This window comes from Myxine glutinosa, chromosome 11, assembly GCF_964187855.1.
Source record: "Myxine glutinosa chromosome 11, kmMyxGlut1.1, whole genome shotgun sequence".
NCBI classification, from domain to species: domain Eukaryota; kingdom Metazoa; phylum Chordata; class Myxini; order Myxiniformes; family Myxinidae; genus Myxine; species Myxine glutinosa.
The window spans coordinates 60,450,249-60,475,832 of NC_136271.1; the positions used below are offsets into that span (position 1 = coordinate 60,450,249).

At 44.2% G+C, this 25,584-nt stretch overlaps 1 long non-coding RNA gene across 1 annotated transcript; it reads left to right on the forward strand.

Moving 5' to 3' along the window:
- Positions 1-14,904: 14,904 nt before the first annotated feature.
- On the forward strand, positions 14,905-21,289 carry LOC137436709 (uncharacterized). Its single transcript, XR_013620894.1, has 2 exons — positions 14,905-14,995; positions 20,936-21,289. It is a non-coding gene; the product is annotated as an uncharacterized LOC137436709 (long non-coding RNA).
- Positions 21,290-25,584: the final 4,295 nt, after the last annotated feature.

Consider the following 25,584-nt stretch of genomic DNA (forward strand, 5'->3'; position numbering starts at 1 on the left):
GAGAGGTGAAATAATCCGTTAATACAATTGTAGTGAAATTATACCAAGGTGAACCCAGGGTGTGCTCGCTACAGAAGGGGCGTCTATAAGACCCGGGACAACCGGGGCGCGCGGACACTCCAGCGGAACTCACTGTGACATAGTCCTGTAGTTTGAATGGTATGTACGCCCCTAAATGCTGCGCTGACTGTCCTCTCTGTTGGACCATTATTATATTGAATCGACCATTGCTCATGAAATACTCTGATTTTAATGCCTGTTGCATGCATGTATTCTTACAGGATGTACTACAGATCTAAATGATATTAAACCTACCCAGAGGTCAAGTCGTGTCTGAGCTTGATTTTCACGACAACAATAAATTGTCAAACAAAATAACCAGTGAGTTCACAACGCACCAGTGATCTTGTCCAAAAATCGAATGCCCTCTTTGGATGGAAAGAAATTGCTTTGTGGTGGTTTGACATTAAAATCACAGCACGACCGTCAGTTGTTGTGATTAAGCCGAGGCAGGAAAGGCTGGCCTCTTGCGCCCTCCCCAAGAGAAACCACTTTTAAGTTTGGGAGCTTAATTCTGGTCCTGCATAATGTTGGCATTACAGACAGCTCTTGTGGGCTGGAACGGAGCAAAAACGATGAAATGAGGTCAGTGTGGATGCTCGAGGTGAGCGTTCACTCCCATGGCACTATCTCTGGCTCAAAAGAAGAGAAGGTTTTGAAAAGACCAGTGAGGCTCTGACCTTTTTTTCTTTCTCCAATTTTACATTTTCCAGTGGATCTCCTTATTAATGTGCTGGAGTACCAACTGACTGACCATGTTACGTAAACCTTTAAAACTACACTTCCTTATTGGCCGATGCTACAATAAAGCAGGATAAACTGGGGCTGTCGAAGAAGAATCAGAGCTGAATGTTATTTACATGTTGCTTATTTACCTGTTGCTCAAAATGTTGTTGCTCAAATGAGAAAAAAAATATCACAAAAGTAAGATTGATACCTTTGTCTGTATTCATTTCCAAAGCAGCATTCTTGCAAACACAGTGGATTTTTTTCCCCTCAATGAGAAATAACACCCAATAAAAAATTAATTAAAATAACGATAACAATTCAAATTGATGAAGATTACAGCTGAAGTTAATAAGGTGAATGTAAAAGGTGGGGTTGCAAAGAGAGACACAGGGCACCCTCAAATATATGGTGTGAGGAAAGACAAGAAAATTGTACAAAACAATAAAGACTAGTCGACCGTTTCACTTCCCAGGGACCAATCATAGAACCATAAAGAAGTACAAGTCAGGGATTGTCCTGACTGGATTGTGCAGAGATAGCGCACTTCCCTTTGAGGTAACTAATCTGGGGTTAGATTCTGCACCAGACAATAAACAGATCGGTGCTTCCAAGACAGGGTGATAGATCACAAAGTGAGCCATCCCTTAGATAGACGTTACGTTGGGTGTCCTAATGTATGTCCCATTCGCAAAGCTTATGTAAGTCATCACCGGCACCAAGGAAAAAAAAATCGAATTCCTACCCAAATAATCAGCAGTCGAACGTCAGGCCGAGCCAGGTGGTCCTTGAAAGATTTAGGCTAAACTTCCCTCCTAGCCAATCTCACAACAAAGTGGGATTAATGGGACTATTGAAGAAGAGCCAGAGCAGAATATAATTCACTTGACTACCCAATAAAGAACCACCTTTGGAGGCCATTTTTCCCCACAGAGCAGGGGTTGGCCGTTTTCACGCACCATGGTCCCCTTTTTTGAAGCAATGTTTTATGGCCGGATGATCCTGCCGCCAACCCTGTTAGTTGCCTCTTGCGACACAGGGAATTACCAGTGAACTGGTACTCAATTTGCCGACCTCAGGAGGATGAACAGGCTGAGTCATCCCCCCTGGCGTTATTTCAGCGATCGACCGGGATTCGAACCCAGGATTCGAGGATCCCAAGCCAGCACCCTAACCGCTAAGCCAACACCAGGCTTACTTGACTACCCAATACAATCATTTATTACCTTGCCTTTATATCTGTCAATTTCCTTTTTCAACTGATCTGTCTCACATCACCATTTCAGGCCACTAGTGATACCCACTCCCTCAGGAGTAAAATTGGCATCTTTGTTTGCATACTGTCAGTGCCCCCTCCCCCCAGCAGGGGTCAGTGGTTACACTGTTCCACTTGTACAGGAGAAAATTGCTAGTTTCTCCACTTTGTGGAGAGGGGGAATGGGGAGGTGGGAGATTTATTTTATGCCCAGGACTGGACCGGGTACCTCAAGCACATATACAGACTTTGAGGGAAATTGGCCAAGCAGTTTTCGATTAAATAAGGTTCAGATATGTGTGTGTGTGTGTGTGTGTGTATATATGTATATACTTATTTTCTTTTTTTTAACCAACAGGAATAACCAAGGACCCAAGGACCTCATCATCACCGGTGGATTTTGGGGGAGGCGCAAAGGGGGAAATGCCCCCTCCTTTATTTATTTATTTCAGTAGTTTACAATAAAGATAAAAAAACATCCCGTATTTACACATGAGTAACAAAGCGAAACGGAACCCAAATGCGTGGATTTCTTCCTCCAGCCATGGGAGATATCACAGTATTTGCATAGTGACATGATTGGCTGCATTCTTTTTCAAATCAGTTTAATAACTTTGGGTCAAAGAGAGCATGAAGAAAACGCAACAAATCCACATGAAACACCTGCGACTGTAGCCCAACCTCAAACAAACAGGTACCATTAGCAGGTGTACATTCCTGTTTTGGATGCTGTAATTGCAGAGTGAGAGAGACGATTCTCAAAAGAATCAATGGAAATTGCTGAAACTGTGTATGTGTAACACTGGGGAGACATGATGCATAAAGTGCTCGATTTCTTTTTTATTCAAGAATTTGTTGTTATGCTAATATTGGTGTTAGCTGGTAAACATGTCAAACGAGAAAGCTTTTGATTAGTGAACCAATTCAGTGACCCGATTTGCCAATTCTTTAAATTTCAGGTCAATTGGATGAAAAGTTTTGATTTTACGTAACCTTCACCTTTTGATCTAAAAAAAAAACTTTAAAACAATCAGCTTCTAGCTTTTGATTGGTGAACCAATTCAGTGACCCGATTTGCCAATTCTTTAAATTTCAGGTCAATCGGGTAAAAAGTTTTGATTTTACGTAACCTTCACCTTTTGATCTAAAAAAAAAACTTTAAAACAATCAGCTTCTAGCTTTTGATTGGTGAACCAATTCAGTGACCCAATATGCAAATTCTCCATATTCTAATAATAAAGCTTTATTGAAAATTTGATGACAAAACTCAAACGGTAATTTTAAATTTCAGGTCAATTGGATGAAAATTGATTTTTAAGTGATGGTGACCTTCGACAAAATTATTAATTTGCCTTCTCCGTATTATCATAATAGAGCTTTGGTGGAAATTTCATGGCAATAGCTCAAATAGTAAAAAGGTTATGGCCCGGACAGACACACACACACACACACACACACACACACACACACACACACACACACACACACACACACACACACACGATATTACAAAAACCCGTCTCCTGCTATGCAGGGGGATGGGCTAATAATTAGGCGAAAACAAAAAACAAGTATTTTGGAAGTCAGACCGAGCTACCCATTATTAATATTAACCCTCCCCCCCCCCAAAAATGGAGAAGTCAAACTACGCCTATGCTCATCACTTATGTAGTGACCACCCACTGAGCTATTGAGCCTGAAGGATATCTTCACAAATGTCTCACACTAACACTACAAGCTTATGTATGTGTATGCGATTGTGCATGTATGTATATGCATATATACATACATAATCACATGCACATACACATACAGAGAATTACCTAAGTTAGGTATAATAGCCGAGGATGCTGGGATCCCAGATTATAAATCCAGGAACCATTACAATAATCAATTACATGTGCAAAAGAAGCAACAACAACAAAGCATCTCAAAAATGCAAAGACTGTCCACATTTAATCCAATATGGCTGTCACACCACGTGACCTCTGACGTCACAGTTATCAATAACAGATTATTCATGGGGAGTCCCTCCGAGGTTTAAACGTTTGCATTGATCGGACAAGAGATTGCAAAGGAAAAATAAAAGTTTTAAAGTGGAAATATCTAAATATGGACACACACGCATTCGAAAAACCGTGTCTCCCACTGTGTGGGCAGAAGGGCTGACAACAACATCCAAAATCAACCGGAATTGTGACGTGAATTTAATTTACAAGTAAATTTGAAACAAGGCCTTTGAGTTCAAATCCCACACATAGTGTTGATTTGTCTATGTCTCCTAATGTCCTTTTTCTGCACGTGATGTATATATCTAAAAGCTCCTTCGTGATCCTTAAGACCTTTTGTGAGATTGCTGCATAAAACATTCATTCTGTTTGAAACGCAGACCAATGACTTACTCCTGCACCTGCAATGACTTACTCCTGCACCTGCAATGACTTACTCCTGCACCTGCAATGACTTACTCCTGCACCTGCAATGACTTACTCCTGCACCTGCAATGACTTACTCCTGCACCTGCAATGACTTATTCCTGCACCTGCAATGACTTATTCCTGCACCTGCAATGACTTACTCCTGCACCTGCAATGACTTACTCCTGCACCTGCAATGACTTACTCCTGCACCTGCAATGACTTACTCCTGCACCTGCAATGACTTACTCCTGCACCTGCAATGACTTACTCCTGCACCTGCAATGACTTACTCCTGCACCTGCAATGACTTATTCCTGCACCTGCAATGACTTATTCCTGCACCTGCAATGACTTACTCCTGCACCTGCAATGACTTACTCCTGCACCTGCAATGACTTACTCCTGCACCTGCAATGACTTACTCCTGCACCTGCAATGACTTACTCCTGCACCTGCAATGACTTACTCCTGCACCTGCAATGACTTACTCCTGCACCTGCAATGACTTATTCCTGCACCTGCAATGACTTACTCCTGCACCTGCAATGACTTACTCCTGCACCTGCAATGACTTACTTTCAAAGGCATTTATATTCCTTGTTGTTAATTAGGTTTCCTGTTCCGCTGTTCCGCAGAAAGTTTGCCACCTCTGGATTAAAACGTTGAACCTGTAACAGACTTCTCAACTCGACCAATGAACTATCCTCCTTATTTTCTCAGCATTTCCTATGCTTCACGTCATCTGCAGAGCTGTTGATAATTCAAACTAAATCCGCAGACATCTCACTGCACATAGGAGAGATTGATGTAAATTACTCACGGATTTCGACTGGAGGGCAAAGGAGGAAGTTTAAACTTAGCACCACTCACATAATGCTTTCTCTCCTGTCAAATCCAAAGGAAAAACAAAAATCCCTTTCAGTTTAAGAATTCGAACGGTTCAGCTCGTAGGGTAATGCCATCTAGAACAGCGTTTGTCTGTCCGTATGTCCCCACAAACATGCACTAATCATATCTGAGGATCTCGTCAGATGACAGAGGGATGCGTTTAGTAACCGTTGATAGACTATCTGTCTTGTTTTTAATCCAAACTACAGTACATTCCAATGAATCTTAAAAGACAATTTCATTGACGAGTTTTTTTTGATATGTCAATGGTGTACATAATAAACAGGAAAGAGCAATCAGAGATTGCAGACCCGAGCCAGGATGTGTTTTCAGTGGTTTTTAAAGCTTTTGTGTTAAAACAAATATGGCGGTCGAACCACGTGACCGATGACGTCATCATTATTTTTTTCTCCACCAATTTATCCCTAGATTATGCTCAAGAAATTTCATCTTGATCGGATGAAGTTTTGTACTTGTCGAATTATGACGTCATAATGGAGGCACATATGACATCATTAAGATATTTTATTCCCCATGATGAGTTCTTTACATTGAGGCTTGAGCCATGTCTCAATTTTTTTGTATGCAGAGCTTTCAGAGACAGAGAAGTGCAAAGTTTTTCGGTTTTTCCAAGATGGCGACCGAACCACGTGACCTATGTCGTCATAATTATCTTTAAAAAGTTATACAGGTGGAGGTGCACCTTTGGTGAAAATTTCCTGTCAATCGGACCAACGGTTGCAGAGAAAATCATATTTATTCTGTGCGGAGAAACAAACAAACAGACAAACACAGACAGAGACAGACAAACAAACTCACTCAAATGCAATACCGTCTCCTCTGGCGAGGGTAACTAGAAAGCAACTGAAATTGCAAAGCCCGTTCGCACGAGTTTAGAACAGAAGTTTTCTTCTTATTCTTCTTCTGTATGCTAAACATGACAAAAACAGTTTAAAAATACAAAATGAAAATTGACAAATGTATGCAGCCTTGACGTTGAGCTTTTAACCTAAAAATAAAAAATAAAAAATAAAAAATCTGTTTCGACCTTTTGATTGGTGAACCAATTCTGTGACAAATATGCAAATTCTTAATTTCAGGTCAATCAGATGAAAATTGACAATTTTATGCAACCTTACCTTGTCCTTTGACCTTTTGATCTAAAAAAAACCCAAAAACATTTGCCTTCTAGCTTTTGATTGGTGAAGCAATTGAGTTTCCCAATATGTAAATTCTTAAAATTTTGGGTCAACCGGATGAAAATTCACGATTTTATGTTATGCTGACATAACAACCAAATTATTAATTTGACTTCTCAATATTCTCATAATAAAGCTTTGTTGAAAATTTGATGACAAAACTCAAATGGTAAAAAAAAGTTAAGCCTGGACAGACACACAGAAGTGATTGCAAACCCCCTTCTCCTGCTGAGCGGAGGACGGGCTAACATAGAAGAGCAATCAGAGATTGTAGATTCTCACCAGGGACGTGTATGGTTTTTGTCCTTTGGGTCCTCAGAGTCTTTTGCGTCTCTTGTGTCCTGTGGGTATTTTGGGTACTCTGGCTCTTTTGGGTCCTCTGGGTATTTTGGGTACTCTGGGTCTTTTGGGTCCTCTGGGTCTTTTGGGTCCTCTGGGTCTTTTGGGTCCTCTGGGTCTTTTGGGTCCTCTGGGTCCTCTGGGTCTTTTGGGTCCTCTGGGTCTTTTGGGTACTCAGGGTATTTTTGGACCTCAGGGTCCTCTGGGTCTTTTGGGTAAAGGGTAATTATAATGGGTTCTAAAGGGTATTTCTCAAGGTTTCTAAAGTATTTTATTGGGTAATTCTAGTGTCCTGAAAGGTAATTATAACAGGGTTTGCTCGTTTCTTGGCTTTGGCGATTTCATATTAAAAATGCCAAATTGAACCGCTTCCTGCGAACATGGGTGCAATTTTTATAAACAAAACATTCATAGTCCTGGGGGTTCAAGGTTGGGGGAAGGACCACTGTAAAAACATGTATGGCATAGCGCCACTCCCGGTGGGAGGGGGTATTACAAGTGGTAGCAAAATACACCAATTCTGAGGAAATCAACCCATCCGTAATTATGGGGAAATAAACCCCCAGAAGCCCATAATTAAGGAGGGTTTCTTCACTAGTTCAAAAAGGTTTGTACATTTTTTTTTGGCCATTCTCTTTACATTATTGAACTGTTCCACGTGGTTTACGGTTTTGTGGCTTTAAAGACATTTACATCTCCAAGGCAGCATTCTCCCTGGAGATTCAAATCCCTGGAGTATTCTCCCCCGCATTTTCCCATAAACCTCAACCCTACCCACACATCCCTCATTTGTCCGTCTCTATGTATTTTCTCCCTCGGCCTTGCTGTTGGTGTTTCCCGCTTCTCCTTCCGCTTTCATTTTTGTTACGTTGCATCCTGATCCATTCCGTGTTTTAGTTCTTCCACGAGCATCGGCTATGTATACAAAGAGGAAAAAAAACCCTCCATCCCAACAACAGACTTCCAAATATTTTCCATCATGTTTCACAGTGTTTAACTGCTGTGGATTTTTTATGTTCAACTTTAATTTCTCTTCTTCATTTCTATTCATACACTGAGTATTGCCTTACTGTCATGTTATGATTTTGCATTTTCGTTATACGGCAACACCCAGTTCAGGGACCCTAATGCTTCAGTCACATTTGGCTCGGTGGCCGTAGGGTCTGAAAAATCTATGGCCACTAGCAATTATAGGGCGGCCGCAGTATTTCCACGGTCACACAATGTAGCAGTCACATATGTTTTTATTTTTCGGGTAGCCGCACGGGGTATTTAGAAATTGTGGAGACCGAAAACGTGGGGGTGCCGTACGGTCTTTGATTTTATGTCGCACGGTGACCTTAGGGTGTCCCTGCGGCGGCCATATAATTTTCAAGGCAGACGCAAGGTAGCCTCAAGGTGCCCGCAAGGCGACCGCAGGGGGGCCCTAAGGCGAACGTGCGGCCAGACGGACGGTAACGAGTGGGTATATATACCAGTTCTGTTGCATATGTATATCATATCTCATATCGTCATGGCTACGGCTTGTCGAATTCCTACGGCCAACCTAGAAATGAAAAAAGTTATAACTCCGCGCTATAATTCCACGGCGACCCCTACGGCCTGTAAAAGATAGCCATACGCCCCAGGGCCAACCTGAGGCCACCTCAGAAACTCTGCGGCCGCCGCACGTTTCTGTCAATTTAGGGGGGGGTACGGCCGCCGTATCCTAGCCGTAGAGCAAATGTGACTGAGGAGTTACTATGCATGATTCTTTTTGCTGCTGCCATTGTTTTTGCCTTAATTTTGCTGATTTGTCTTTTATGAATAAGCTATAATACAAGCATTTCTTTCTGTCCAAAAGTTGCTTCTCAGCTTGTGGAACTAGGCTTATTGGGATTAAAGAAAGCGTGCAGTTGGCAGCTGAAATAAATAAAAAACGGTTTCATGTGGAAAAAATAAAAATAGCTGCACACGGAAAGTCTCAATGACATAATCAAACCACAAGCACTTGGATAAGACATGACACACCAGGAAGCCAATGGACCTGAAAAGGTCTTTACAGGAAACGTCATATTTTCTTGCAGAATCAAAATTGCCAGCTTTTACAGAGTTGCAAAACAAAATGTATAAGGGAAGATATGGAGAAACATTAGAAATGGAACATTGCAGCAAAAATGTAATTATTTTTTTTCTATGCAATCTGTAATGTGTGCAAATCCCCAAGTGCAAAAAAACATCTTCATCAAAATCCTTTGCAAAATAACGTTGCGGGTGTGCACCATAAAACCGATCCTCTCCATTTTGGTTGCCATGTGAATAAATTTCATGGAGATTTGAACCAAAATGTACAATTCCACAGTAAGCATCAATTGAACTACCCTCCTGTCATTTTTTGTGAGTTTGAAAAGCATGAAGTGCAGTCAGATTGGATTAGGGCAAGAACTGGGGAGATTAAAGTGAGCATTCATCGAACAGCAACTCCAGGATTCGTATAGAAATATGAGTTGTTGAAACACAACATGTTTTCTTAAACGTCGATCTAAAGTGCACAGCGGATCGCTTTTACATAAATCATATGCACTTGGACATTGGTGGATATCAATGTACTTGAGCAAGGACACTAGCATAGTAGCATACAATACATGGACATTATAGTATGTGGGATTTCGACCTGAGTTATGAGCATACATTTTAAAACCATGCCACCATGATGTGACGTTCTAAAGAGTAATTACATATCATGATATACTCGAGAAATACACGTGATACGCACGGGTGGGAGGCCAGAAGGTTAGGGTTAGGGTTAGGGTTAGGGTTAGGGTTAGGGCACGGGTGGGAGGCCAGAAGCAAACAGGCAATGCAGATACGGTGAATGCTAAAGCATGAAACCAATAAATTCCACATTCCTGTTGCACCTTCAGTCGCACGTCAGACATGGACAGCAAGTTCGTGAAGGACTTCCATGAAAAACGTACCTGTTCGCAAACAAACGGGTACGTTCACGTAGAGTAACATCGATCGTGGGTTCGTGGCGAATCTGCATATGGCGATGGCAAAATATCAGAAATTGAAGGCTTTTTTATTTTAAACGATTCATATAAACATCCGTTGAATCATATCACACGCAAATCATCAAAATCTAAACAGTATCTTTAGAATTTCAATAAAAGCCACATCACTGTAGTGCAGGCATTTTACGCAAAAAAAGGGGTCAACCTCACACTAATTGCAACAGAAGCAAACTCAACTGATTTGTGTATCCTCAATATGTCCTGAATGATCTCGCGAGATCTCGCGAGATCTTGGAGACGGCGGCAGGGATTTTCGAAGCCTCCACACGGTCTCCACGTTTTTCGAAGTTAAGTCTGTTCACAATTGTATTTTGTCGAAACTGTATTTATATTTCGGTGTGTGAAGTTATTGTGTGCAACTTTGGTTGTTTCTCGGTGTTTATCTTTCATAAATTGATCGTCTGTTTGCCGTGTCGCGAGCAAGGCCTTGTACAGTGTGCACTGTACAACCTTGAGGCTTTGTTTTTCTCTCAGTGGTCCGTCGTTTGTGATCCAATAACTTTCGTTCTCTGTATTCCCAGGCTTTTCACCCATAGCCTACTTCCTTGTGTAAATCTCAACTCAAAAAAAAAAAAAAAAAAAAAAAAAAAAAAACATTTCCTTCTCTGTTCTCATTCGTTTATTCATTCTTATTCGTTCGTTCGTTCTTCGACCACGTGTTTCTCCCCCATTTCCCCAGATAGTTTTCACTCATTAACCTTCAATGTTTACACTTTCCCCTCAAGTTATGTATTCCGTCATATTTTATAACACCTTTTTCTTCTTCTTCTTTAAAAGGCTGCTTTCGACTTGCTCACCAAATCAATTCATCCCAAAAAAAATATCCATCTCCTATAGTGCCTTTGTTCTACATTCCCTAAACTCTCCTGCACTCCATCCTCCATCCAGCGTCCTTAAACGTATTTTTAACTCGAAGGTCACAAGAAACTCATTTTGCAATAAATGTTCGTTTCCCATAAATCGTACACTTTCAAAAATCCAATCTCACCCCTCCCCTCCAAATCTTCCCCATAACCCCTCCCCTCCAAATCTTCCCCATCACCCCTCCCCTCCAAATCTTCCCCATCACCCATCCCTTTCAAATCTCCCCCCTTGCCCCCTCCCTCCTAAACTACTCCCTCACCCCTCCCCGCCAAGACGCCCCCTCGCCCCTCCCCTCCTAGACTCCTGCCTCACCCCTCCCCTCCAAATCTCCCCCATATCCCATCCCTTTCAAATCCCTCCCCTTGTCCCTTCCCTCCCAAACTCCCCCCTCACCCCTCCCCTTCAAATCTCCCCACCCTCATTGCTTCTCAATTTCCCCCCGCTCACTCCCCCTCCTCAAAGCGTCCTCCCCGCTTCTTCCCCCTTCAAACTCTCACCTCCATCTCCCCCAACCTTCTGCCTCGCTCTTCCCCCTCCTCAAATAACACCTCATTGTGGCTCACCCAATCACCATCAAACCTTTTGTCCGCCCCATCCTTCCCTTTCTCCGAGCTATTCTGAAATCTCTGACACATCTTCAACAGCTCTCCCTACCTCTTCCACCTCTTCCACATCTTACCCTACCCCTCCTCCCCCCTGTTCTGTATCTGATGCTCCCCCTTCCTCTTCATTAACGGTATGGACCTCAAACATCCGGGGCCTTCGTTCAAACTTAACTGATCTCTCCATACAGGTTGCTTCTGTCAAACCAGACGTGATCTGCTTAACAGAAACTTTCCTCCTTTATGATGTCTCTGATTCCATAGTATCTCTCCCGGGCTACTCCCTCCTCCGGTATGATAGACCTGAGCCTCGTCCTGGAGGCGGGGTTGCTATCTTTATCAAAAACTCTCTTCCTCACTCGCCCTGCACTGCACTCTCTCCACCTCACCCCCAGGAATACCTCTGGCTACGGCTTCCCCTTCGCTCCCACCTCTTGTTCATATGTGTGTTGTACCGTCCACCAAACAGTGATGACTCCATCTACATCTCGCTGTCTGATGATATGGACCAACTTCTATCTACTCATCCCAACTCTCTCTTCCTCATATGTGGTGATTTCAACTGTCATCATGCCAGTTGGCTGGGTGTGGGTACCTCTCTCACCAGCCATGGCTCCTCAGCAAAGGACTTCTGCGACTCACTGGGACTGACACAATCTGTCAATTTCCCGACCCGGATCTCAGTCAACGGAACATCTTCTCTTCTGGACTTGGTTATGACTAACTTCCCTGAAAATGTCTGCTGCTCTTCTTCTGCTCCGATCGGATCATCTGATCATGTCCTTGTTAAAGTGGACATCTCTCTGACCATCCTCAGGGAGCCTGCTCAGCGTCGACGAGTCTGGCATTTCACTCAGACCAACTGGCACGGTCTTCAAGCAGCCATCAATCATCTGGACTGGTCTCCCATCTCTACCACCTCTGACATCAACTCAGCCTGGGAATTCTTCCAAAGTAAATTGCTCTCTCTCATGCACAGATTTATCCCATCTCGTCTTCAGTTGTCATACCCTTCCTCCCGTCCATGGTACACGGAATCTTGTGGTGAGGCTGTTGCCCAGAAACAACTTGCCTTCGTCTCCTGGAAAGCAAATCCAACGGAAGGAAATCTCATTTCCTTTCACAAAGCCCGAAACAAGTGTGTGTCCACCCTCAGGAGAGCCAGGAAACAATATCTCTCCGTTCTCAAGACCGAACTCTCTTATCTGTCTCCCTCTTCCAAATCCTGGTGGCGTCTGGTCAAATCCGTTTCTGGTGTTTGTTCCCCCTCCATCCCCTCCCTTACCTCAAACGGCTACACAGCTGACTCCGCACGTGAAAAAGCTGAATGCCTCAACTCTGTGTTTGCCTCTAAATCTTGTGTCCCAAACCCATCCCTCTCTGTACCCACCATACCCAGTCGTACCCTGCTGCTCCTGGACTCCGTGTCCTTTCCTCCTGACAAGGTGGAAAAGTTTCTGTCAACCCTCGACTCTGATTCTGCAACTGGACCCGACGGCATCAGCCCACGGGTCCTAAAATCCTGCTCTGCTGCTCTATCTCACCCTCTCTCTGTTCTCTTCACCCTCTCTTTTGCTCAAGGTCAACTGCCATCTGCTTGGAAATCAGCCAACATCACCGCTTTGCACAAAAAAGGTGCAAAAACAGATCCTAGCAACTACAGACCAATCAGCCTTCTCCCAATTATCAGCAAAGTCATGGAATCCATCATTGCTTCTGATATGAAATCTTTCCTCTTCTCCAATGGCTTGATCTCTGATCATCAATTTGGTTTCAGACCAGGTCACTCTACTCTGGACATGCTGCTTCTGCTGTCTCAACAATGGATGGAGGTCCTCAATGCCAAACAGGAAATTAGAGCTGTCTCCCTCGACATATCACGTGCCTTCGACACGGTCTGGCACCCCGCTCTGCTCACCAAACTCTCCTCCTTTGGTATCCATGGAAATCTCCACGCATGGCTGGCGGACTTCCTCTCTAGTCGTCGTCAACGTGTGGCCCTGAATGGGTTTCTCTCATCTCCTCTTCCTGTTCAGGCTGGAGTTCCCCAAGGCAGTGTTCTGGGCCCCGTGCTTTTTCTGGTCTTCATCAATGATCTCTCTGACTCTCTCGAAAATCCTCTCTATCTCTTTGCTGATGACTCCACTCTCTGCCGCTCCATTCCTCTTCCCTCAGATCGGCAGTCTGCTGCCTCCTCACTCTCTGAAGACCTGGACAAAATCACAGACTGGTCAAACAAGTGGAACATGTCTTTCAATCCTGACAAATCTCACACTCTTACTATGTCTCTCCGAAAAGATCGACTGGACAACCCTCCCATCTACTTTCTCAACAATCCTCTCCAAGAAGTTCTGTCGCTCAAGATTTTGGGTCTCACTATCTGCCATGATCTTTCTTGGGAAAACCACATTTCCAAGCTGGCCTCCAAAGCCAGTCGCCGACTGGGCATCCTCCGTCGTGCGAAGTCCTTCCTCGGCACACCTGAGCTCCTCACCACATACAAGGCTTTCATCCGCAGCTCAATGGAATACTGTTCTCCCCTATGGGCCGGTGCTCCTGCCTCACACCTAGCTCGGCTTCACGCTGTTGAAACCAAAGCTTTCAGAATTATTGGAATCTCCCGCGATGAAGCTATCTCTGAGGGCCTTTCACTCACTCACCGCAGGCAGGTAGGTGGTCTTTCTGTCTTCTACCGACTCCTCTCCGGCCTTGCACCCCCAGCTCTATCTGTGCTCTGTCCCCCAAATATTCCTACAGGTCGCACAAGATCTGCCAGCAACCCTCTGATGGTTAAACTGCCGAAATCTCGGCTCTCCGCTCACCTTCACTCTTTCATTCCTCTTTTCTCCCGCCTCTGGAACAAACTCCCTCACTCCCTTCAATCCCACTCCTCCCTCCAGGTCTTTAAAACAGCTGTTCACCACCATCTCTTATCTTCCCCCATCCAAAACCTTGATCTTTTCTACCCGCGCTAATTCACCCCAGATCCACCTTGTTTGAAATTCCAACTTCTTTCCTGGAAGTCCTGGCAGTGTCCATATGTTTTATACCTCTCCCACTGCCCCCTTCCCACGCCCCCCCCCCCCCAAAGCCCTCGCCCTCTCTCAGATCTCTCGATGTCTCCATGTCTCTCGGTCCCTGCTCTCAAATATTGTGTTTGTGTCCTTCCCCCTCTCTCCCCATCTTGTCTACCGCTCCCTATGTTATATGTTTTATGTGTCGGTTTGTCTTTCTGTGTGTTCATGTGATTAATGTTCGCTCTTTCACGAGCCTCGATATTGTATCCAAAAAAAAAAAAAAAAAAAAAAAAAAAAAAATGAGGGAAAAAAAGTGTTAAGGAATTGCATGGGTGGAAAGTTTTGAAAAATGCATAAATATGATCCTACCCAAAAACCGATTTTTAGCCCTTTCTGCTAGATTTGACTATGCTGTATTTTTTTCCTTGAAGCAAAAAAACATCTATATAATAATAGCGTCCGCTGATTGGACAGTCGAAGGCGACAGCAAGCCGTCCACTGAGTGGACAATCCTGAGCATGCATTTGTGCCGGTGTCATCGATCGCGGTGTACGCTATACTAACCTCATCAGGTGGGTTTTCCATAATTTCCTCCAGCTATAATAGTTAGCTAGCTATTTATTACATTATGTTACATTGTACATATTCTGCTAACTAGTTTAAACACGCCGCGCACGCCACAACTGCAGTGCTCTTTTCTGAGTTATGAACCTTCTAACATCCTCTGCACATCCCTGACTAGGATCCAGTTCCAAACATGCACGTTTTCAACCGTGCGTGCATATTTTTCAACGTGCATATTTTTTTTCCACTTTCAGGAAATGGAGGCATATGAACAGTGTGTCATTTGCAAGCAGTCTGGACGGAGGAGGGTCGTCAGTATCAACACTTGGAGAGAACGAGAAGGGAAGTTCATCTATCAACCAGGCCAGTAAAAAAAGGGGAGACAATATTCATGCTGTACCTGGTGATAAGATACACAAAGACTGTCGCTGGACATACATTAATCCACAACAGATAGCCAAGGACACCAGGCAACAAGAGTCAGAAACAAGTACAAGCAGTGAGAGTCCTACACTAAGATCGACTACAGGGAGGTGGAGGGGAGTGGAGTGTAAGAGGTTCTCTTACAGTACTGATTGCCTGTTTTGTGGCACACCAGCTCAGTTTGGAAAAAAGAGAAAGAAGCCAAGTGAAGTCAGTGTTTTCCAAGTCAGGACAATTGAATTCAAGGACACGCTTTTGGCAACATGTCGTTAGAGTCCCTGTATATAGAGAGTTGTGTCAACTCAAATTTGGACGCCATTTTGTGTCTAAGTGTGTCGGATTAGATATACATGTACATTCGCGATATGGGGTGATATATTCTAAACCTGCGAAAAAAAATTTTACTACACATATTTAGTCTTATTATTACATACAGGTGATATTTGTTTTGTCAAAAACTCAGCTATTGCCGTGAAAAAGAGCTGTGTGGTGATATTAAAAGTGGTATGGCAATGCATATTACAAGCCAACACTGCATATAAGAGCTAACATTATAAGTAAGACAAACCAATGCTGTCGTTCTCTGAATTTTAATAACTTTTAGAAAGGAGTGTGGGCATATCCAATATTTTTTAAAGGGTGCCGAGAGCAATTCCGGTGTAGGACTTCCAGCCGACATATAGTCTAACACACTTAAAACAAATTCTGTACGTGGTATTGCCATATTTCTATAGTGTACAACCTTAGTTTTATCTAAGGGATAACAGCTTTGGAAAGTTGAGCCAGTTTTAAATGTGGGTACACAAATACACCTGTTTTACTGCATTAATCACCTAGAAATATTGTATGTTTTGGGAACGATAGCTGTCACCAGGTTAAATATATAGGGATTGTCCAATGTGCAAAATCTTCCATCACTACAATTTGGCCATAAATCCCGGGGTGGGAAATATTTGAGCAAATATGCCACAAGACGCATGAGCACTGTACAAAGCAAACAATAACTCGTCAAATTTTGGACGTATGGATGGCTGCACAACCCACAAAAAAATTGAGCAGGGTTCTTCCCACGGAAATGCATTTTTGGTCAGCTCCTTGAAGATTATAAACAAACACAAATCACTTCCCTTTAAAAGGGTTTTCAACAGACAGACAACCAAAAAAAAACCGAGCAGATAGAATTGCTTTTGAACATCGATCATCAAGCAGCGTGGGCCTACCTGGCAGAGTCTCGAGGAGTCGATCGCTTTCCAGCTCTTTCGTCTGACTTTCGCTTCCCAAATTTGTCTTCTGACTTTATCACTTGGAAATCTATACATCTTATATTTCCCAGATTGGTTTGAACAACCAAAAGCAGAACAACCAGTCATTTTGTTTGGCAATAAACAACATTCCCGTACCAAGCTGACATTCACGCACGGTGAAGTTAGACACAAAATGGCGCCACGAAATCACGTGACCAGAAATCTCGGGTCAGCGCATGGCGCAACTCTCTTTATACAGGGACTCTACATGTCGTGCACGAGGTGATGACTGGTCAGAGACTGTGAAGGCACGGATTCTGCATGTGCATGACCTACATGCAGCAGATGCAGTCTACCACCAGACTTGCAGTGTGAATTTTCGCACATACAAGCAGATACCAGTAGCGTATCAGACAAACACAGAAGTCTCCAAGAGGAGGAAGGCTGGTCGGCCTGTCGTTGATGAGAGGACAGCAGCATTCTTGGAGGTTGTGAAGTATATAGAAGAAAATGATGACGAGCAGATCACCATAAATTATCTAATTGACCTCATGCAGCAGAAGCTTGCACACAGTGAACATGAACCATACGGTTACACCCATATGAAGAGGAGTCTGCAAAAACACTTCGGTGAGAAGATAATATACACCGAGATCAATGGGAAACCAAACGTGGTTACCATCAGGACAACAGCCAGGGTGGTGCTGCAAGACTACTATGAGACACAGCAGAAACAAACAAACACAGAAGATCAAGAGAAGATCAAGCTTGTGCAGGCAGCTGCAAAGCTCATCAAACAAGATATCAAAGACATCGGGTTATCCTATGAGTCTTACCCAGCTCTTGATGACATAGAATCGCAAGAGGCTGGCGTCAGATTTCTTCCAGATACTCTTCGCGTGCTCCTGGAAGAACTATTTGCCGGGACCAAAACTCAAGCCAAAGTGGCGGCAATTGGACAAGCAATGATGCAGGCAACTAGACCAAGAGTCATGTTAGCACCACTTCAGTTTGGGGTGGGCGTGCAACTATATCACCACTTTGCATCGCGGTTCCTCATTGATACTCTTCATCACCTTGGGTTTTGTTGCGCATACCAGGAGGTGCACCAGTTTGAACGAAATGCAGCCAAATTCCATGGAACAAACATTCCTGACCTATCGACAGAGTTTGTCCAATATGTAGCTGACAATGTCGACCATAACATCCGCACGCTTGATGGCCTTGGTACATTCCATGGTATAGGAATGATTGCAGCCATAACCCCTGGAATTGGATCAAGGCAGCCAATCCCCAGGATTAAGGCTACTTCCTTGGATGTGGCAATGGTTGGAAGGGTACAAGTACGGTACCACAAAGACGAAAGGCACAATTTGACGGCACTGACCTACCAGAAGCTTGTCAACCTTCAGGTCCAGAACAGCTGTGAAAATCTTGATGTCCTGTGGAAAGCATCCGTCCTCTTTGGGTCTCCCAGACCTGCATGGTCAGGAATGATGCAGTTCGTGCATTATGGTGACCACCCTGGCAAAGCAACTGTTATGCTTCTGCCGATGATCGATCTGAATCCCAGTGATAGCACATGCATATTCTCGACCCTGACATTTGTTAGTGAGCATGCACGATGCCACAATGTCACCCCAATAATCACGTTTGATCAGCCACTCTGGTGGAAGGCTCTCATGATTATCAACTCTGAGCCAATGGAAAGTGATCTGAGACGAATAGTCTTGCGTTTGGGTGGCTTCCATGCAGAAATGAGCTTCCTCGGTTGCATCGGACACTTGATGGCCTCATCTGGGCTACAAGAACTGCTGGAGTTGATCTATGCCCCAAATGCAGTAATCCACATGATGTGTGGCAAAGCTGTTGCGCGAGCAGTTCGTGCACACTCAATTGTTGATGCAGCCCTCAATGCACTGATGCTATCAAACGTGTTCGATTTCCATCTACCACAGCAATCTGGAACTCCAGACAACAGTAAGGATGGAGAGTCAGAGTCAGCCGAAGCAGCTGCAGCTGCAAGGCCACCGGATCATCAGATAACAGATGGAAGCAGAGATGCGGACCTGGAGGGAGCTTATAAGATCTATGAGAAGCTGATAAATGGGGCTATATCTGCTGAAGAAGTTTGTCAGTCTGAAGTTCTAGTGAGAATCAAAGACCGCCTTCAAAAGCACATCGAGTCCACCAAGAAGTCCTCTAGAACTTCAGCTCTCTGGGTTCAGTACATGGACATGCTGGACATCCTACGAAAATACATCAGTGCAGAACGCACTGGAAACTGGGCCTTACATCTGCAGGCTATCCAGGACATGCTACCCTATCTGGCAGCATCAGGACACAATCTTTACACCAAATCTGCCAGGGTGTACCTTCAGCAGATGCACAACCTCAAGACTGAACACCCAGAAGTCCAACAACGTTTCGAGGAAGGGTTCCACGTGATTCGGCGAAGCGATCGCCTATGGGCAGGTCTCTCACCTGACCTGGTCATTGAGCAGGTTCTGATGAGAAGTTTAAAAACCAGTGGTGGGCTCACACGAGGGCGAGGGATGACGGAGCAACAGCGTCTGTTGTGGCTGCTATCGATGCCCGCCTGTGCAGAAGTAAACCAGGCAATGGAGGGACTCACGGGGGTCAACTACAACACTGGGAGAGCAGAACAAAGACATGACCAAAGCAAGGCAATCCCGTGACTGGAAGGACACACTGACAGTTCTCAGTTATCTACAGGAGCACAATCCATTCAGCAATGACCCTAGTTTCCGGAATATTGCCACTGGGGAGAATGCCCTTTCCACCGTCAACGTTGATACAGCACAGTCCGTTGGCACTGCGATACTGAAGTCCATGGATGGACTAACACCTGCTGAGTTCACCTTCAAGAGCAAGGATCAAGCTGTCACTCTTGGCATGAAGTCTTCTGTAAGGATCGATGGAGATCAAATTCAAGTTGATCCACAGCTTCTCTTCCAGAGACTGGTCATAGTGGCACAGAACAGTGATGAACTCGAGTCAGCCCTCAAATATGAGCTATGTAGCTATCCCCCAGCCCTATTTGATTCCTCTCTACTGCTTCGAGAAGCAAAGAAGCCAGCCCTCGCCGACGCCATCTGGGGTCTTATCGGGCCTCATGTTCCAGCAGATAATGTAGTTGATGGCTGCCAGTATGTCTTGGATGGTGGAGCACTTCTTCAACGCATCCCATGGTCCCATGGATCTACTTATAAAGACATATGCCACCAGTATACGGAGTATGTAACGAAGAAGTATGGCAAGGCTGTAGTGGTGTTTGATGGGTATGAAAGTAACAACACAAAGGACACGACACACCACAGACAGTCAAAAGGGAAGATTGGTGCCACTGTGACATTTACAGCCGACATGATTGTCACAATGCAGAAGGAACAGTTCCTGGCCAACAGGCAGAACAAGCAGCAATTTCTTTCCATGTTAAGTGAAGAACTGCAGAAGGCAAACTGTGAGACATACCATGCCTCAGGAGATGCTGACCTGCTGATTGTGCAGAAAGCTGTGCAGTGTGCTACCACCAACAATACTGTGCTAATGGGGGATGATGCAGACCTCTTAGTCCTTCTCTGCTACCATGCAAGCCTGGACTCCCATGACCTGTTCTTTTGTTCTGAGTCAAGGAAGACAACAAAGAAGCCTCGCATTTGGAACATCAAGGCTACAAAACAACTACTTGGCCCAGACATATGTAAGCACATCTTGTTCTTACATGCAGTTCTTGGATGTGACACTACATCTCGCCTCCACGGGATCGGGAAGGGAGCTTCCCTCAAGAAATTCAAAGAAAGCGACATATTCCGAGAGCAAGCCGAGGTGTTCTATGCACATTCAGCCTCTACAGATGATGTGGCAGAAGCAGGAGAGAAAGCGATGGTGATTCTCTACAATGGAACATCAACTGACACCCTGGACTCCCTCTGATATCATCGGTTCTGTGAGAAGGTGGCATCTAGGTCTACTTACGTTCAGCCACAGGTCTTACCACCAACATCAGGAGCAGCAAAGTTTCACAGCCTGCGTGTCTATTTGCAAGTACAAGAATGGAAGGGATCTACATCTGGTACATTTACATTTTACTGTGTGCCCTGATTGCTGCTATGTTTATTCTTGTATTTTAGTATATTAATTTCAGTTAATATATTAAGTTCAATTACTGTGATGTTCTGTGTATCTTGTGTGTTATTTTCACTACCTTCTGTATCATTGCTGCTGTGACAAAACCAAATTCCCTGTCTTATCTTACAGATGGACCTCGTCCTACAGAGTGGGGATGGCAGAAGTGTGTCGAGGGGTTTGTGCCAGTTCAGACAACCCTACCCCCTGCTCCTGAAAAGCTTCTGCGGGTCATCAAGTGCAACTGCCAGGCTGACTGCAGCACCCTGAGATGCACATGCAAAAAGAACAATATCGAGTGCACTCCGGCATGTGGAAACTGCAGGGGATCCAGCTGCACTAACTCAATACAGATGCCCTGTGACGACGATGATGACATTGTGTAGAGTTATATGTATTCTGTACACATATTTAATTGGTTCAATCGTTTGATCAACAGTTGATCAGTTATGTGATGATGTGATCACAATAAATTCTCATCACTGATACTCTATGTGTTTTTTTTGCTTCAAGGAAAAAAATACAGCATAGTCAAATCTAGCAGAAAGGGCTAAAAATCGGTTTTTGGGTAGGATCATATTTATGCATTTTTCAAAACTTTCCACCCATGCAATTCCTTAACACTTTTTTTTCCTCATTCAGGACATATTGAGGATACACAAATCAGTTGAGTTTGCTTCTGTTGCAATTAGTGTGAGGTCAAGTCACATTATTACTGGACTACTGTTCATATCGGTAAATATTATTCCATCGTGGTTCAAATCGTGATCGATACACACACTATGATCGTGATGATCGTAATCGTGATCGATAATCGTGTTCACAATCGCTATGTCGTATGTACTCCCGATACGTGTAACTGCACCAAATCAACAGTTAAAAGGATTTTGAGCCAATAGCTGTTACAGCCTTGGCAAGATCGATGGAAACAGCGATCTGTTAGATCTGATCCTCCTTCATGCCGAAGTGCAGATCCTCCTTCATGCCACATCCGATCGATGCAGCCGTGCAGCGTTCGGTGCAGTCGTTTGTGCGGCACATGGTGCAGCGATCGGTGCAGCCGTTTGTGCGGCACACGGTGCAGCGATCGGTGCAAACGTTGACTCCCACACTGCCACATCCTGCTGATACTTGCTCCCGCATGACGTTATTTTCCCGGGTGCCGCACAAACGGCTGCACCGATCGAGATTTAACGGATGTTTATATAAATCGTTTAAAAGAAAAAAGAAAAGCCTTCAATTTCCGATATTTAGCCTTTTCATTTGGGCCTCCCAATTGAAGCCCCGCCCATAGGGGGGGGGGGGTACCGTTGCTCGACGTAAGAAGACGTCACAATGAACGTCATGCAAACGCAAATGTTATGCGGGAGTCCAAACCTGAGAATGCTAGAGACTAAAGCTGAAATTCGGAAAACTAAATAGCCTATTTTACTCCTGGGGATCCCAGGATTATCCACCCAAAATATCTTTGCGATCGGTTCAGCAATTTTTATGGTACCTTCGAACGGACAGACAGACATTTGGTGAATTATAGTAATATATATATATATATATATATATATATATATATATATGTATGTATGTATATATGTATGTATGTATATATATATATATGTATATATGTATATATGTATGTATATATATATATATATATGTATATATGTATGTATGTATATATGTATATATGTATGTATGTATGTATGTATATATGTATATATGTATGTATATGTATGTATGTATATATGTATATATGTATGTATATGTATGTATGTATGTATGTATGTATGTATGTATATATATATATATATATATATATATATATATATATATATATATATATATATATATATATATATATATATATATATATATATATATATATATATATATATATATAGAGTTACGTGCTCCTCCCCAAACCCCGGTCACGGTGTACCTCCGAGCCTCGAGAGGAGTCACGGCAGAAAGATGTGTTATTCTGTATGTCAAAGATCAATGGTGAAACCACACCAATTGTTACCAACAAACAAGTATTGTGTTAAGATCACACAAGAATAACAGTACAACAACAATAGTAATCAATTGCACAACCAATATATATTTCCTATGATGGTACCATCAGGTTCGTACAATATAACTCACTGTGCTCCAAGTGAGCGAAAAGAAGAACATTCCCAATGTCTCTATTCTGGCATCAAGCCAAAGTTGATCCGCTCCAGTGAACGTCAGAACGATGTCTAATCGAGACCAGAATCCCGTTCGGATGACAGTCACAGTCACGCTGCCAAAGCTGCGCAAAGGTGCCCTCAAGGCAACTGGGAAATCACACCCTCGGGTATGGACGTTCCACGGCTCTCAATCGGCGAACCGCAGATTTCCCACTCAAAAGACACGTTACGCACACACACCAGATTAACGTCTGAATGCGGTGAAAATGGATGAAGCGAGGTGAAAAACCTGGAGCGATGCGAAAATCGGGTGCGAGTCAAAATGGCCAACGGGCCTCTTCTCGAGGCGCAACTGCCCTCAAACAACGATTCTCTTCGGAATCAACCGCAAAACCTGACACGCAGGTTGATCTGTCACAGCGATAACAACTCTGTCGCAGGAATCCCTTTCCCGGGAAACCCAAAGTTCACTCATGACCCTTGTTCGACAACGTTTGCTCCAGACCTCAAAGCAGCTCGGCTTTCTTGTCGAACTCACTCGCTCCGCCTTTTTCTCCTCTTCCTCTTCGTCGTTGTCCGGTTTCATTTAAAACCTTAACTTTTTTACCTTTTGAAAATAGTAAGCTCTATTTCCCTTAAACGACAACAATAATAGTACATGGAACCAACAATGTTCACAGTGGATGCAAACCACAACAACGGAAGTGACGAATCCGTAACAATATATATATATATATATATGTGTATATATATATATATATATATATTATATATATAAATATATAATATATATATATACATATATATTGTTACAGACGCGGTTGTGGATGTTAGTTTACCGAGCGGTTTGGTATGACCACGTCTGCACAGTTTACCCGATTATGCTCGAACGTTGACTAGTCGCGCTACGCTAGATCAATGAAGGAAAAGGACACAACGGCTGGATTAAAATGACACGACACCAAGGGTTCAGTTCTCAAGACCTCCGGAGGAGGTTATATTAAGGCGGAAGGTTAGATTACAACTACAAGAGGGACATCATAGAAAGACAGGCACTTAGACACACTTATATTAACCCCAACAGACGACAGATAAACGGGACAAGGCTGACTCACACGGGGATGGTGGCAAGGAAAGGCAGGCAGTCGATGGCTCCAGGTGCACCTGGGCTCAGGGCAGAATCGACCCGGTTCGGTCCGGTCCAAAGATGCGGGGAGGTATCGTCGCGCTGGGGGTGGCGGTGGCTTCCTCTGCTCTCCGTAGTTCAGGCGCATCTCACCTCACATCCGGTAAGTCGCCGCGTATATCCGGCGGGGAGTGACACGCCCTCGGCTCGTTAGCTCCGCCCCAGATGGAATCGGCCCGTTGCTTCTCATTGGGTGCGTGCGGGGGGGTTACCGGCTCCACCCTTGACGAGGGGCTGACAAGGAGCCCCTTCGTGGTAACCCCGTCGGAGCGCATGGTCATGGCGGCTAACCGAGCCGGTGTGAGGACGCACACTCCCCCCCGCGCGCCGTTGTTGTAGTTGTTGTTGTTGTTTCATGGGGAAGATGGGAGGAGGTATGGGAAGGTCCTAAACTCACTACTGGTGCCATACAATCACATTCTGGTGCAACGAAGAGTCATAATTAATGGAAACGAGTCCTTAACTGACAGACTAAGAATAACTAGCAAGATGTCCGAAAGTTGTCTACGTGAGATGCGGTGGACCTGGGCACGACATTTAATGGGGGAAAAAGGGGAAGGTCGGTTCTACAGAGTGTTGTTTACAGACAATGGGACTAGGGAATGGGGGATTGGGGATAGTTGGGGAGTATTGGGGAAATAGGGGAATATTTACAAGCGGATATGGAGGCCAAATTCCATATTCGCAACATTGCACCCTTCTCTACCCTCGGGGCGTCCCGACCCGATAAATTTTTACCTATTTTAGTGTGGCACGCAGATGTAGTTCCCTCTACTATTAACTCTACCCTGAGTGCGACAGTTTTACAGATATTCACAAATGAGTAAATATGTCCCCCTGCGACGTTGCACCCTTCTCCTCTCAGAAACACACCCACAGGATAACCGAATTGCGGAAAGAATTCGCAAACTAAACATACAGCCGGTAGGGAGCATTATTTACACAAGACTACGCTGATATTTCCACTACGATCCAGGACCTGTTTTTGGAGGGACACATGCAGATGTTATGCATAGAGAGAGCACGCATGCCAGCATCGATACACCAACCCACGAGTGCTCTGTGGCCTACGGCCTTTAATAATGTGCAGAGCACCCCTTCCAAGCATCAAAAGCACCACCCCATCACACAGTCAGCACCATCCGGTGCACCAATAAAATGTTGAGTGATCATTGTGTGGTGTCGCAGCCGGCCGAGGTTCTGCCGCTGGTCTTGCCTTCGTGTGGTGCACTTGGCCTTCTTACTTCTTTCAAAAATAAAGAAAGGCGCCAACCGCGTCCATTTCTTTATTGTGGCCTTCAGGGGTGTCAACTATAAGTGGTTCACCTGTATGGCATAGGTGCCACGTTGACCCATAGGTCCATCCACGGGTGGTGCTCGGCCGCATAAGAACCGCGGTCCATGGTGGGTGGCCACAAACATTGCGG